Here is a 17,005-nt window from a genome sequence, read left to right as displayed (position 1 = left end):
AAATGTTTACGTGATGCATAATGTGTTTTACTAACCAGCTATGTGGGCCATTCATGATAATGAATGGGTGAATGGTATATATTGTATATGTACTGTTTTGCAGGTTATGAAGTGACTAGTATGGCCCAAATAGGATAGAAAATATGGTCTGCGTACCATTAATTTGAATGTAATTGGTCTAAAGTACCAAAGTTATTTTTCAATTCAAATATGGTCTGCGAACCATCAAATAGTTGTAATTAGTTATAGCTTATCCTATTTGAAGAAAATGGTGCCTCCCACGGAGATTTTCAAGACGGACTTTGAAGTCAAAGCTTCAAGATGAAGTCGGGCCATACTAGATCACAAATATCTTATGCATGTTTTAAGTTATTTATTGCTTTTAAATATGTCTTAAAATGCATGAGATCAAAAGCTTGATTATGTTGCATGATTAAGGATTTTAGTTCACTTAAAATCTAACCAACATAGTAAGAGCCTTAAGTTCCAAACTTAAAAATTGAGTTAAAAGGTGCCATGCCAAAATATACACTTGCTTGGATATCCTTTACATCAATCTAGTAATAGTTTTCGCTCAGCGAGGTGTTACTTATTGGTCCTAAAGGGGCAAGGTACACAAATAATTGTGAGTACATGTTAGTTTTGGTGAAACTCAACGATATAAGTAAGGAGTCCTTTTATGTCGTGGCAAATTCGATAGGTTTACCTAATAAGTTCTTAGACGTACCTATCAACCAAGAATAGTTTCTAGACTATTAGCAAAAGGCTTTTGCTTACCTAAGATGTTCTAGGATTAAGTCGACAAACTGTGCTTAGTTCTTCAATGATTTTAGGATCTTGGAATCATTTTATTCACACCTGCCGGAACACATAATTTGAATAAAATGCTTAATAAACATTGAATTATGCATGTATGCTAGAATTTAAGTTTATTAAGAGAAACTGTGAATGGTTATTTATTTGTTTATTCTTTTCAATTGTAGTATTAATATGGCAAACAACAATCAAAACATCATCATGGGTTCTGAGCTTATGGTCAAGCTGAACCTGACAAATTTTCTTGAATGGGAAGCTAAGCTAGTTGAAATAGTCAAACTCAATGGACTTGAGTATGTACTGTCACATCCCATGCCAAGCTACTATGCCAGAGACATGACCCCTGAGAGATTTTACGCCTGGGATGCGGATCTCAAAAAGGTTATGAGTCTCATGCTGAACAATATCCCTGATGATTGGGCTAAAAGGTTTGTAGCCTATGAACCTTTTACGTTCATCAAGAATCTGAGGGATATCTGTCGTGGAAGTACGGAGGACAGGGACCTGAACGTCCATGAGTTGATTGAATCAATGTCTGGTCTAAAGGTTAGTTCTCCCAACAGGTGTTATAGGATGGAGGTCCAAGAAACACATGTTCAGCTCCTTCGCACTAAACAGAGGGTAGGCGTCCCACTGAGGTTCCATGTGGATCTTATGTGTTAATATTTTGATCGCCTAAGTCTACTAGGAACACCAATAAGCGAAAGGATGGCAGTCTCTGTCTTGCTCAATTCACTACACAGTGGGTTTGGTCGCTTCAAGCAACTATACCTAAGTGAACCAAGAGAAGAAACAGTTGCAGAATTTATTCACCTTGTCAGAAAGGCTGAAATAGTACTGGACTGTGAAGCCAAAGATTTACTCAAGGCTAGAAAGAGACCATTCAAGAAAGGTGGAAAGTCCAAGGGCAATGCTAAATCAAAGCAGGACAAGTCCACATCAAGCTGTCTTTATTGTGATGGAATAGGCCATTACAAAAGAGAATGTCCAAAGCTAAAGGAAGATCAGAAGAACGGAACAGTCGTTCCATCTTCAGGTATTTTCGTTATAGACTGTATACTTGCTAATTCAACTTCTTGGGTATTAGATACAGGTTGTGGCTCACACTTATGTTCCAATCCACAGGGACTAAGAAGAAGTAGAAAGTTAAGGGTGAAGTCGACCTACGAGTGGGAAATGGAGCACGGATTGCTGCATTAGCCGTAGGAACTTACTATTTGTCGTTGCCCTCCGGGCTAGTTTTGGAACTGGAAGAATGTTTCCATGTTCCAAGTCTTACTAAAAACATCATTTCAGTTTCTTGCTTAGATGCTAAGGGATTTTCCTTTTTAATAAAAGACAATAGTTGTTCGTTTTATTTTAAAGAGATGTTTTATGGATCTGCTAGATTAGTCAATGGACTTTATTTATTAGATCACGACAAACAAGTATATAACATAAATACCAAAAAGGCCAAAAAGGATGATTCAGATCTCACCTATCTGTGGCATTGTCGATTAGGCCATATAAACTTGAAACGCTTAGAAAGACTTCAAAGGGAAGGAATTCTAGAACCATTTGACTTAGAGGATTATGGTAAATGCGAATCATGTTTACTTGGAAAAATGACAAAGCAACCTTTCTCTAAAGTTGGAGAAAGAGCAAATGAACTATTGGGTTTAATCCATACAGATGTATGTGGACCAATGAGTACAAATGCTAGAGGTGGTTTCAGCTACTTTATCACTTTCACTGATGACTTCAGTAGGTATGGTTATGTCTACCTAATGAAGCATAAGTCTGAATCCTTTGACAAATTCAAGGAATTTCAGAGTGAAGTAGAGAATCAATTAGGCAAGAAGATTAAGGCACTGCGGTCTGATAGAGGCGGTGAATATCTGAGCTATGAATTTGATGACCATCTGAAAGAATGTGGAATTCTATCAGAATTGACTCCTCCTGGAACACCACAATGGAACGGTGTGTCGGAACGGAGGAACAGAACCTTGCTAGACATGGTCAGGTCAATGATGGGTCAGGCCGAACTTCCATTAGAATTTTGGGGACATGCACTAAATACAGCTGCACTCACTATAAATAGAGCTCCGTCTAAAGCTGTCGAAAAGACTCCATACGAATTATGGTTTGGAAAGCCTCCAAATGTGTCTTTTCTTAAGATTTGGGGATGTGAAGTATACGTCAAACGATTAATTTCAGACAAACTTCATCCAAAATCTGACAAATGTATCCTTGTGGGCTATCCAAAGGAAACAAAGGGGTATTACTTCTACAATACATCTGAGAACAAAGTGTTTGTTGCTCGAGATGGTGTCTTTTTGGAGAAGGATCACATTTCCAAAATGACAAGTGGGAGAAAAGTAGACCTCGAAGAAATTCGAGTCGAACAACAAACTCTAGAGAATGCTCAAGATGACATTCAGGATGAAACTCAGAGATCTTTAGAAGAATCTGGTGAGAATCATGGTCAATCTAGAAATGTTACCTCGCGTAGATCGCAAAGATATAGATCTCAACCGGAAAGGTACTTAGGTATTTTGACGAACGAGAGCTATGACGTTCTATTACTTGAAAGTGATGAACCTGCGACTTACAAACAAGCTATGACGAGCCCTAGCTCCAAGCAGTGGCAAGAAGCCATGCAATCTGAATTAGACTCCATGTCTGAAAACCAAGTATGGGATTTGGTCGATTTGCCAGATGGCTACCAAGCCATTGGAAGCAAATGGGTTTTCAAACTGAAAAAGGACAAGGATGGGAAACTTGAAGTTTTCAAAGCTAGATTGGTCGCAAAAGGTTACAGGCAAGTCCACGGTGTGGATTACGATGAAACCTTTTCACCAGTTGCAATGCTAAAGTCTATTCGGATAATGTTAGCAATCGCTGCATATTACGATTACGAAATATGGCAGATGGATGTCAAAACTGCTTTCTTAAACGGCGTTTTAACAGAAACTGTGTTTATGACACAGCCTGAAGGTTTTGAGGATCCAAAGAATGCTAAAAAGGTATGCAAGCTAAAGAAGTCAATCTACGGATTGAAGCAGGCATCCAGGAGCTGGAATATACGTTTTGATGAAGCAGTCAGTGACTTTGGTTTCATCAAGAACGCGGACGAATCTTGTGTATACAAGAAGGTCAGTGGGAGCAAAATTGCTTTCCTAGTATTATATGTCGACGACATATTGCTTATCGGAAATGACATTCCTATGTTGAACTCTGTCAAGATTTGGCTTGGGAAATGTTTTTCGATGAAGGATCTAGGAGAAGCACAGTACATATTGGGCATCAAGATTTACAGAGATAGATCTAAAAAGATGATTGGACTTAGTCAAAGCACTTATATCAATAAGGTACTTGATAGGTTCAAGATGGCGGACTCCAAGCGAGGCTACCTACCCATGTCTCATGGAATGACTCTAAGCAAGACTCAGTGCCCAAAAACACTTGATGAGCGTAGACGAATGAATGGGATTCCATATGCATCATTGATTGGTTCAATAATGTATGCTATGATATGTACACGCCCGGATGTTGCGTACGCACTCAGTGCTACGAGCAGATACCAGTCAGACCCAGGAGAGGCGCATTGGACTGCTGCCAAGAATATTCTGAAGTACCTGAAAAGGCACAAAGATGACTTCCTGGTCTATGGTGGAGATGATGAATTAATTGTTAAAGGCTATACGGACGCAAGTTTCCAAACCGACAAAGATGATTTTAGATCACAGTCTGGGTTTGTCTTCTGCCTCAACGGAGGAGCAGTAAGCTGGAAAAGTGCTAAGCAAAGCACCATTGCGGATTCTACAACTGAAGCGGAGTACATTGTTGCACATGAAGCAGCAAAGGAAGCTATATGGCTAAGGAAGTTCATAGGAGAACTTGGTGTAGTCCCCTCCATTAAAGGACCAATAGCCCTGTATTGTGATAATAACGGAGCTATTGCACAGGCAAAAGAGCCTAGACACCACCAGAGAGTCAAGCATGTACTTCGTAGATTTCACCTTCTACGAGAGTTCGTTGAAAGAAAAGAAGTCGAGATAAGAAAAATTGGAACTGATGACAACATATCAGATCCATTAACTAAACCTCTGCCGCAGGCGAAGCACAACTCGCACACTGCAGCTATGGGAATCAAGCATATTGGAGAATGGCTTTGATGTCTCTGTTTAATGTTTTAAAGTTTTAGAGTTTAAATCTTTGGAAAACATTATTGGTTAATCATTCACAATAAATGAAAAGAATTCATTTTTCCATTTAATTTGTTCAATTTGACGATATATTCAAGATAGACTGTCAGGACCAGTCCTGTGACTAAGAAATGTCTATCAAGTGAACTTGAATGTCAAAGGTTGAAAATGGTCCCTAATCGGAGTTTTCTATAAAATTGGACGCATAGAAAACGTTAGACGATTAGAATGCAAGATGACTAGTAGTTCTGTTTCTTGAACTATGTGGACATGGCAATGTCATAATCATTTGCATAGATACTTACTTTGGGAAGACTAGTATCGGACAAGACCTATGAAACTTTACTGTAAGAGATGAAAATCTGTCATAAGTAAATTTCATTAAATTATTAGACACTAAATCCTCAATACCTGAGTGATTTGAGATTACTTGTTTGAGAACTGGTTGCTTTGACGTTGACCAACCGTCGCACCGTAAAAGGAGGCTATAAAGGCAACGCTCAGGTAATCACCTATCAAACGAAGTCTAATCTCAAGATCGCAAGATTGGGATTGTCCTCCCATAAATCGGGATGAGATGCTTAAAAGTTGTACAAGGCCACTCGGAGAGCTAGAAACTGTGAAATGCATGGCCGTGCTCGGATGAATCATAGGCTATGATTATCTGTTTATTTGATCAGTTGAACTCTGAAACCGAGGAACACCTCTGGACATAATAAGGATGACAACTCTTACCTTATGTTCAAGAGCAAGCATCGAGCGACAAAGGAATTAGGAAATGCACACTTGTCCCTAAGGACAAGTGGGAGACTGAAGGAAATAATGCCCTTGGTCCAAGTATGCATTCTATGTTAAGTCTAATAAATGCGGTTCAGTATTAATTAACAAGTTAATAATTCAGTGAGATCAAGTGAGCTGAATGCCTAGCTAGAGGCCGCTTCAGTTCAAGTGGAATTAATGATATTAATCCACAGCTTACTCTTGACTGAACCCGTAGGGTCACACAAATAGTACGTAAACGGATCAAGTATTTAATGGCATTAAATACTCCATCTATGAATATTCGGAACCGACGGATCTTGGTTTCAGTGGGAGCTAAGATCGTCACAGGCAAGAAATGAATACTCCGGAAACGATGATATTGCCGGAAACGGAAATATGGATCGTATCGGAAATAAAAATATTATCCAAGTCGTAGATGTTGCCGGAAACGGAAACATGGTACGTATCGGAAATGGAAATATTGCCAGAATCGGAAATATTGCCGGAAACGGAAATATTGTCAGAATCGGAAATATTACCGGAATCGGAAAATAATTCCGGAAACGGAAATATTAAATATTTGTTCGAAACGGAAATTAATTCCGGAATCGGAAATATTAAATATTGTTCGTATCGGAAATGAATTCCGGAATCGGAAAATTTAATCGGAAGCGCATCGTACGAATAAGCATCGGACGAGGCCTGCCGGACGAGGCCCAGCACGAAGCCAGGCCATCGCCCAGCAAGCCAAGCGCGCCGCACAAACAGCCACGCCAGGCCCAGCGCAAGGCCAGGCCCAGCAGGCTGCACAGCACGCGCAGCGCGCAGCGCGCGCGGGCGCTGTGTGGGCTGCTGCTCGCGCGCACGCATGGGGCCCATCGTGGCAGCCGTGCGTGTGTGTGCAAGTGTTTGTGTTCGTGCACGTTTCCTAAAACATGCAGAGTTCGGTTAATGATTAAATTCCTATTTCTATTTGATAAATTAATTAAATTAGAGTTCTTGTAGGATTCTAGGTTTAATTAATTTGTATCTGAATAGGATTTCGATTCCCTTTCCATACCCCTATAAATATGAGGCTAGGGCTCACAATTTATAACAAGTTTTCAAAGTATTCAAAGTGAGTTTTTGAGAAAAAATTCAAACACACATCTTGCTCAAATTGCCGAAATTTTCTAGTACCTTAAGGGCGATTCTAGTTGGTCAATCTTAAGGCGGATCCGGACGTGCTGTGGACTATCTACGGAGGGACGACACTTGGAGTCCTAAAGACTTGTTCTTGTTCGGTTCGGGCGCAGCTAGGGAGGGCACGCAACAAAGAGTATGCATCTAAATTATGCTATATGATTATGTGTAAATAATATGTTGTCCTGGGTTAATGGTTGTTTCCGCATGATCTATGTAATGTCATATGTATCATAACCTAACACCCGGCCACTAGCAAACTGCTCTACAATCTCTATTACGGAGGCATCACCATTGCCAAACCCGTGCTTCGAGAAGAAGAAGTGAGCAAAGATACAAAAACTCAAGGCCCTCAAGCGGAAAACCTTGGGAACATCAAGCCCAGCAAAATAGTTGACAAGGAGGGACAAAACCACCCCTCTGCCATATACAAAAACACTCAAAAGTGGGGGCTTTAAGCCCAAATATCTTTCAAAACCCAAGAAAAAGTGTTCTTCAACACTAGGCATGCATGGCTCCGGCATAATGGGCCACCCCAATATGGCACTAAACTCTTCAGGGAGGGGACATACCTCATTATTTCCAAAGTGGAAGACATGATGATTCGAATCCCAAGCCTCCAGAGCAGCAAGAATGAAGTGCACATCAAGCTTTACAAACCGAAAGGAGGCGAGCACCCCAAGATGCATGCCATCGAGCTCCCTTTTCTCTAATTTACCTAGCGAACCAAGCCAAGGGTTCAAGGCATTTCCAAAAGACATGGCCATCTGTGAGGGGGTCGAAAAAGCGCGAGGCTAATGCGTGACCTTGTCCCTCGTGGGTGTGACGATTCTTTTTATTCAATCAAGTGTAATTGGATTTCCTGTGAGTTTACACCCAATTGACTAGTAATATAGGAGTCGCCATTCAGTTTTTAACAACAATGAGAAAAACTGACAAAACCCGGTTATCGTGACATAAAGGGAGTGCAATTATGTTTGACCACGACGGCCTTAGGTTCCCTTGTGATCCCTGGTGTGGGGATCTCTCAACATACACCCGCGAGGTAGAGATTGAGGGTTCGGGGGACTGTAACTACCGAGAGGAGTACTTCGCTCGTCGATAACTCCAGAGGCAGGATATCCTTACTAGCTCAGCATAAATAATTGAAGGGACATGCGTTAACTATTAAACTAATCTGAGTTGATTTTAGCAACATGCAACAAATAATACTAAATCGATCGCGATTATCTGATTTAGATAGCATTAAGGGACCTAGCATGATAATTCAATTTCCCAAAAATATTATATTTGTTAGGCATGATAGAACAATCAGATTTAGTTAGTTTAACAGTTCATAAAAAGGGCGAGGAAAGCAATTAAATCATCGAGAAGGGGCACATTACGACGCACCCTTGAGAGGTGCGTCACGGTTCTCAGAAAACTCACCACTTTGACTTTGCTATTTCTCCTTTTTATTTAACGAATCTAAAATTATGGGACGGGATACGTTCTGTTCGATTTATGGATCGATTGCGACAGAACGCGTGAACAGTTTCGTAGCGTGAGGCTTAGGCTAAGGGTTGGAGTCAATACTCAGAATATAATTGTGTGTTGTGTGTCCTTTCACGTCGAATTTGGGGCTGTATTTATAGGGAAGAGTCCGTGGAAAGATAGAATTGCAGAGTTATAATCCACAAAGAATTAGGAAAAAACACGTACCCAGGTATTTTCAACGCCTAGGCCTGGGCATCAAAGATTTCGGCGCCCAGCTCTCGGCGTTGAAAATAGGATCCAGGCAATTTTAGCGCCCAGGGCTGGGCGTTGAAAGTGCTGCTTGGGCCGTTTCTTTGTCAGATTCGGATTCCTAGAATCCGGAGTGTTTGAGATTTAATCGAGTCTTTCATTGCGTATCAATTTTATGACGGAATGCGTCTGGGCCCGTTACGAACTCTAGGCTCGTTAGGATTTTAATTAATACGTAACTCTTATTTCCGAATCATATTAGGAATAGGATTCTCGCAGTTTTCTATCTCATTTAGGATTTATGTTGGAGTGCAACACCTAATTCTGACAGGTTTCTATCTTTTATGACTTGCCACTTTTAGAAGCTACCCTTTACGGCATTTACTATTTTTTAGCAGGTTTCTATAAATAGCAGGTTTCGGGTGAAATGAAAAGGGGAATTGAGATTCGTTTATTTTATAAGAGATGCGTTGTCAAGTGGAGATTTATACTTTCATCATCGAACCTTTCCCTTTCGAGAAAACCCCCTTGTTTTTATGGGACGTAAAACGAAGAAAAATCCAGCACATCGCTCTTTTTGGAAAAAACGGAAAACTAATCCTTTTAATTTTTGGAAAAGGGAAAACCAGAAAAAGTTATCGCTGCAGCGACTAAGGACCTGCGCGGTTAGTGACGCAGACCCCGCCGGCTAAAGATGGCGAGCCTGTCCGCTAAGGGTGGACGCCCCGTCCGATAGAAGTGGACGAATCTTGTTTTTTGAGTTTGAAAATAAGGACCTACGCGGCTTGTGACGTAGACCCCGCCGGCTAAAGATGCCGAACCTGTCCGCTAAGAGTAGACACCCCGTCCGATAGAAGTGGACGAATCTATTTTTGAAATTTGTTTTGTGTTCATTTTTGAAAATAAGGACCTACGTGGTTTGTGACGTAGACCCCGCCGGCTGAAGATGGCGAGCCTATTTTGAATTTGAAGACTTTATTTTTCGAAAACTGAGGACCTGCGCGGCTAGTGACGCAGACCCCGCCCGCTGAAGGTGGGCGAGCCCTTACCGCTAAGGGTGGACATCCCTGAATTCGTTTTTTCCTTGTTTTAGAACTTACGTGGTTCGCGGCGCGATCTTGCCTAATTGAGGCGGGCAAGTCTCTATTTTTTGTTCATTGTGATTTCTCTTTTTTTTTTTTGAGAATTTCTTTTGTTCATTCTTGCAAGAGCGAATTCTTTCGAGGGATGCTCGAATTTAGTTGTAACCTGAGCGTGGGCTGACAACGTGTTCAGACGGACCTTTGTCTTGCGACCGTCTGCTTTCGTGGTTTTAAGCTAGTCTTTATGGCTCGATTTTTGCCACTACTTGGCCTTTGATTATGGGACTATGTATAAGTATCGACTGCGACCTTTGTCTTGAGGTCATAAACTGGTTTTATTTTTTTGAGACATCCAAACACGGGACTTCGTACAACGTAGTCTGGGAATATTGTTTTAACTTTTCATACTCTCTTTTGAAATATATATTTTCTTTCGAGCCCCCAAGCACTCGTGCTTGACGGTCATTTTTTGTCAAAGAGGTTCTTACGCATTTTGTAATGTCTTTGATCGTGTTTGGGATCGTGCTCGTAAGTGCAAGCGATCTTTGTAGTGGTGTGCTACTTTGACAAAGTCGTGAGGTGCGACTTTCGGCAATTTCCAAGTCGAATGAGTATGGCAGGGCCCACTAGAAGTTAGGGCCTTTTTTGAGCCTGGGTACATTTTCGGCGCCCGGGCCTGGGCGTTGAAATAATTCACGCCCAGATGGGGCGTTTGAAAGTGTTGTTTGGGCTGGTCTTTTGATGACACAGTTGGCCTCTTGTTCATTCGTTTATTTCACTTGGAAGTTCTATGTATTCTCTCCTCTTTTGTTTTTTCTTTATTTTTAGAACGTGATGATTTTCTTGAGAAGCCGTAGCCGATTGGTGGACTACGGTGCTTGTCGCTTTGGGGCGATTATTTTAAGGAACTGTTGCTCTTAAGGCGTACAGTTATTGTGATAGTTGGGCGAGTCTATATGGCCCGAGGAACATACCTTGAGGCTTAAGACTTTGACCGCTCTTGTTGTTGTATATTTTTCCTTTTGAACGCGTTCGTGAATGTTTGATACTTAGAATGATGATATGTATGTGCGAACGAGCGTTCATAGAATGGCCGTTGTGTGCGGTCCATTAATCAGTTTGCTTGAATCATATTTTTTTTGAGCAATGACTGATTTTGAATAGTTTGCTTAGAAGCTTGATAGGGTTCAGGCCCATTCATGAAGTGGGCTCAAGCATCGTGCCCTTCTTGATCGTTCAAACACTTGCTTCGAGTTTTTTTTATTTTGCTATGTTCGTTTCGTAGCTTGGAGCCCCCAAGTATGCATGTTGGGATGCTTCCTTTTGGCGTACGATTTTTGTAGGTTCTTTCGAAAAAGATGCCTTGGGGTTCCGCTCGTGTAGGTGCGAGCTATCCCTTTCGTGGTAGGTAATATTTTGCTACCTTTAATCCTTAATGTAGAAGTCGTGTGGCTTGCATTTTGAATTTGGGCGATAAGTAGTCTTTGCCTCTTTTACACATGCTCTTTGGTCGTGCCCGCATTAGTGCAATATGCCTTACTCTCTTTTTTAGACTTGTACCGTGGGATGGTTGAACTCATGGTGCGACGTAGGCTTGTGTGGCCTACCAACATGTTTTAGAACATTTCTCCGGGTGTTGGGATATCCTCATTATTTTTTGCATTGGAGTACCTCATTACGCCTCGTTCAGGTGTTCGAACAAATGTAGCATCTTCTGCGTGGGTTTGCACGGCTTATTACTTCGTTCGATGCGAGGATTCATAGGTGTTTCTTCCCTTATTTTTATATCTGGGCAAAACTTGGCTAGCAGAAAGATTCAGCACCCAGGCTGTGGCGTCAAAGATATCGGCGCCCAGCTCCTGGCGTTGAAATTGATTTCTGGGTATATTTTGATAGTTCTTATCCTTGATTTTTTTCTTTCGCTTTTGCCTTGGAACGAGGTAAACTGTGTAACGGGCGCTTGTAGGGCGAGCGTTATGTGGAGTAGTTTGATCGGAGTTTTGGTGACTCGCGATTTTCAGTTACCCTTGTTAGTGGGGTGACTTTTATATATTCTAAGTAGCGCTTAGAATTTGGGAGGGGTTGTAGCCATTCTAAGGTTTGTTTTACGCGATTAAAGCTTAGGATTGTGCCCCTATGACATATGTATAGCATTAGCGTCGAGAATTTGCGATGAAATCGTCATTTCGAGCGTTTTTAGAGTGTTTTTCTCAAGCCTCCAATTGTAGCTACGGGATTGGCTTGGTGCTATAATGCCTTGCATACGTTTTTATGCATTCATGGTGACACGGATCATGAATAGTTTGAACCAGACTCGTTTAGTGCGAGGTACGTTCGCGTAGTGATTTGCTACTTCTCTTGTAAATGTCGTATTGTGCGACATTGCTATGGTCAAGGTAGGCACATGTTGAAGTGTGCCTTGACCAAAAGCTAGGTGCCTTTCTTTACCCATAATCATATTCAGAAATTTCTTTGACTCACTTTGCAACATCGAGATAAACACATACTTAGCTTAAACCAACGTCACTTCATTATGTTCGAAGAAATTATTTGAAAATTATTTGAAATCCGAGTCCTACTGTGCACAATCCGAGGTGTCCTAAGTAGGTTGACTTATAGAAGGGTTCGTACAGGATTACATGAATGAATCAAAATACTGTTACGATTTTAGGAATGCTGTCTAAGGATTTGCTGGAAGCCGGGGTGCAGACATCAAGATATACTTGTGCCCGTTCGGTATATGCTTTAGGCTTTTAGGGCCATCTTTTACAGAATTGCGGGAATATAAACCGTTTTCAAATTGACTTAGATTTACTTGGTGTATGTCTTCACAAAAGGTCAAGGTATACTTAGTTCTTTCCCTAGCTCTTTCATTTCAATTTTTTAGCCCCCAGTTGCTGTTATGTCTTCCCATTAATGATGCTTTCAAATTTCGATTTTAGATGCCCGTGTCACATGTCTGAGTAGGGTGAGCCTTGGTTAAGTGCCAAGTCCTATATATTGACAATGTCTGATTTTTTTCAAAGGGGATTTGCAAGTATTTGAATTACCATGAACGGGTGCCCTGAGTTCGAAGGAACGATGGGGCGATGCCGTAAAATAATCCTCTTTATTGCAAGTTTTACTGCCTTTACTACTTGTTGGCGATTATGACCGTGTCTTGTGGTGAAAGAAGGTCTTTAAGCGAACGACTATGTCTAGTGGTGAAAGAAAGTCTTTAAGTGAGTTAGTTCGCTTTAGGGAGGGTCAAGTCGAGTACTTTAGAGGTCATGGACGCTTGCGCTAGCCCCCATTCAATTGAGGCAAAGCGATCTTTTTGAGTCTTGGCTAAGTGCCTAGGAGTGTGAGTGCTCCTTCTGGCAAGGGTACATGCCCATATTATTTTTCAATGTGTGCTCATTTTGGCATCTTGATGACTTGGATTCTTCTTCGTGCTTTCAATTTTTCTTTCGACTTGGATTGCAAGTAATTAAATTTCAATAAGGGACTTCTATTTTTATTCTTGTTTTTCTATAGGCTTTAATATTGGTTGGACCGAATCATGGATTGCCTACGTATCCGCCTTAAATAGATTTAATTTGGAATCAGGTCTTGCGTAGTTCTTGGCCTAGAAAATGGTTTCTTAGAATGCTGATTTTAAACAAGTACGTTCTGAGGTGGAAACATATTATTTGAAACGGTGGAATAAGTGAAGTTTATTATTATTTTAATCTGCTGCCTTGCCATAAGCCAAAAGTTTGTTACATATCATATTTTTTTTGAGTACATGTATTTTTTTGGTGGTACGTATATCTGAATACGTGATGTACCCCTCCAAGTGTTCGTTATTTTTCCGTGCATGTGCGGATAAAATGACGAGCACTTCTGGACAAAATTTTAGCAAGCAGAGAGATTCAGCGCCCAGGCTGGGGCGCTAAAGATTTCGGCGCCCAGCTCTGGGCGCTAAAAATAATTTCTGGGCGGATCTTTTTTGGTGCGCTAAATGCTTCTTTCTTTTTAGACTAACTTTAGAGGCGCTTTGCAAAGTTTGCTTTTTTATTATTTATTGTGTTTTTTTTGTACTTTTCATTTGTCTTCTTTTTTGTTTGTGACTCAAGACGGCTTGAAAGATGGGTTGAATGAGATAGGATAATTTGTATAGGTGTTGGCTCACAATTTGCAGCTTCGTGCTAGTGTCACGAGTTTACATCAACCGAGGCCAATGAATAGCATGGGGACAGCACAAGGGTATGGGATGTATCCACACAAGTTATATGGTCATTATGCTAATGGTGGCGTAAGAACAGGTTTGGGCTTTGGAAATAACGGGTATGACGCACGTGTCAGTGACCGTGTGTGGTTTGCGGTTGACAACAAGTTCAAGAACAAGAGTCGAGGTAATGGTTTCTTGGGTTATGGCAATGAGAACATGGATGGGTTAAATGAGCTGAACAGGGACCCCAGAGCGAAGGCGTCTAAGAACATAAGGATTGGAAAGGGTAGACGTCGTAGAATTTTATGATTTGGATTGGTTGACTTAATTCTTTTCTTCGTTTGCTTGGGTAAATTCCGCACTTTGGGAGGTACGGGCTAACTCAATTCTTTCCCTTTGTTTACTTGGGTTAATTTCGCACTTTGGGAGGTACGGGCTAAGTATTTCATGGCTCTTTTCGCTCTCCCTTTTCTCTTTCTCTTTTTTCTTTTCGCTTGGGATTCCTCCCCAACATAAATCCTTCAATCAATTTTTTGTTTGGGCTAAAAGGTAGATGGTTGTGGTCTTTGAGTCACGAGGCGAGACTGAGTGAGCCTCGTCTGGTAGGCCTATAGTGGACCTTTAACTTTAGTAGGCCTAGGGTGGACTTTTAGCTTTAGTGGGCCTAGGGTGGACCTTTTAAATTGTCTTACTTAGCAAGCGTATTTAGTCGTTTCTTAAAATGTGCAAATAGCGTAGATTCAAAATGATGTTTTTACCTTATTGAAATTTAACGAAAGAATTACATAGAAAATAATCTTTTTTTTGCTTCTTTTCAGATTCCAGTTTTCGGGATTTAATTGGAAGTTGTGATTTAGACTCAAACTTTCATTAATCTTTCTGATTATAACCCGTGTATGAATACAAGGAGGTGGCCTAGACTCAAAATAATGACGTGGCATAAGCCTATAATACTTGACCAAGCGACTCTCAGACTTAGGCTAATTGGACCATAACTTTTGTTGGTTGACACTTTAGATTTTAACCCCTGGGTGTTCATTTGTCATGCGCCATTTTGCTTAATGTTGGCAAGGTAGTTAATTAGGGAGATCGAATTTTTATTTTTGCAAGACTAGAATCATTAGTGCGGCTTCTCTCTTAGTGTGTATTGCTTTACCCCAATGGTAGCCTTATGGTATGCCGATTTGGGTATTTTCATGGTTGGTCATGTTGCATTCATGGAAAATCTTTTAGTCCGTACTTAGTAGTATTTCAAGGAGCGAGTGACTCGAGAGGACTATGATAGTCGTGACCCAATGTTATTATAAGCCTTGGGGCCATTAATTTTTCTTGCCAATGGTATTGACACCTTAGGTTCACTTTGGGGGTTGTGCGACTATGGGGGAATGATTTTCATAATGTGACCGTTTCCATTTTGCAAATACGTAACATATTCTTTTTATGGGTGAGAGAGAGTATTGAGGCCGTGGATTCCTAGCAAGGGATGACAATTACATATGGGTGCTCATTGATTTAAATGTTAGGAGGGGAGACTCAATATGGTTTAACCTTTTAACTTGCGGAACGACACCAAGCATTAGGACCGATTCTATGGGTAAGACAACTAAGACTTAGGATTTGGATTGTATTTTGGCAAAGCCTAGTCTAGACTCAGATTTATTTGAACATTTATTTTTTTCTTGAAGACTTTATTCGAACATTATTTTTTGAATATTTTGCCCATTTGACATTCAAGGTCGTTTAATTAGCATGCTCGGTTTTGGAGCCGAACATTGTCGTCATAGGAGGCCTAACAACGACACAAAGAGTTATTTTATTTTTTACAAGTCGCTTTTAGAATCGAGTGCCTTTTCATACGCCCTCGCAGCAATTTTTTCGAAAAGTTTTTTTTTTGCTACGTATATTTTTTTTATGAGCGGGCACCGAGGCTGCTGTGCCTGACCAGAAGGCCAAGCAGCAACTTCAGCGCCCAGCGAGGGGCGTGAGAAATTCTGGCGCCCAGCCAGGGGCGTTGAAAATGCGTCCCTGGCTAGTTCTCGTTTTCTGTTTGTGTCTACTTCTGTTTATGCGACTTCGATTTGCGTGCTTGCCTAATAACGTCCTTTACGCGTTGTGCAGCGTTTGTGGGATTCGTTACAGGCCATCCCGAGCGTCGCTTATTTTTGTGGCGATCGTTCGGGTTTGCGGAACACGTATTTTGGTATAACTCTTTGGCCAATTGGTTTATGAACGTTTGGGCAACTTTTAAGGTCGTTGGTTTTCCAGCATTGTTTGTCACACACAATCACATATTTCGCTACACATAACTAACATTCATCATGAGGCGATAATAACATGTCATGTAGTTTATGATAGGCTTCTATGGGTAGTTATTTGCGCCTGGCTTGGTACCGCTTCTATCGTAGATCCAACACATGCCCCGGTCGAGGTAGTGTCTTCAACAGACGAATTTCGCTCAAGAGGCCGACCCGCAAGTGCAAGCCAAGGGGGCATGCAGGCGAGAGGGACCTAATGAGCGAGCGATTGGGTTCGGGATCGGTGTACTACCTGCACAAGTACCGAGTGGGCAACATGCGCGGCGTATGCACCCCCCTATTGGCGAAAAAAGGTATCCTTAGTCCCAACTCCCGAGGGAGCCGAGATTCGTTATGCGGTTCTGCCCGTTCACATTAACATGCTGATTTTCAGGTCGTCCCAACTTGATTGGGAAATAAACGCGGGGTAGGATCGTTTCACCCTTCGGCTATTTTGATTACCTACAAGCACGAGTATTTCCTTCACTATCCCCAGTGGAGTCGCCACTGTGAGGGGGTCGAAAAAGCGCGAGGCTAATGCGTGACCTTGTCCCTCGTGGGTGTGACGATTCTTTTTATTCAATCAAGTGTAATTGGATTTCCTGTGAGTTTACACCCAATTGACTAGTAATATAGGAGTCGCCATTCAGTTTTTAACAACAATGAGAAAAACTGACAAAACCCGGTTATCGTGACATAAAGGGAGTGCAATTATGTTTGACCACGACGGCCTTAGGTTCCCTTGTGATCCCTGGTGTGGGGATC

The sequence above is a fragment of the Spinacia oleracea genome, chromosome 6 (genome assembly GCF_020520425.1).
Source record: "Spinacia oleracea cultivar Varoflay chromosome 6, BTI_SOV_V1, whole genome shotgun sequence".
NCBI classification, from domain to species: Eukaryota; Viridiplantae; Streptophyta; class Magnoliopsida; order Caryophyllales; family Amaranthaceae; genus Spinacia; species Spinacia oleracea.
Note: the sequence above shows the minus strand (reverse complement) of the source record.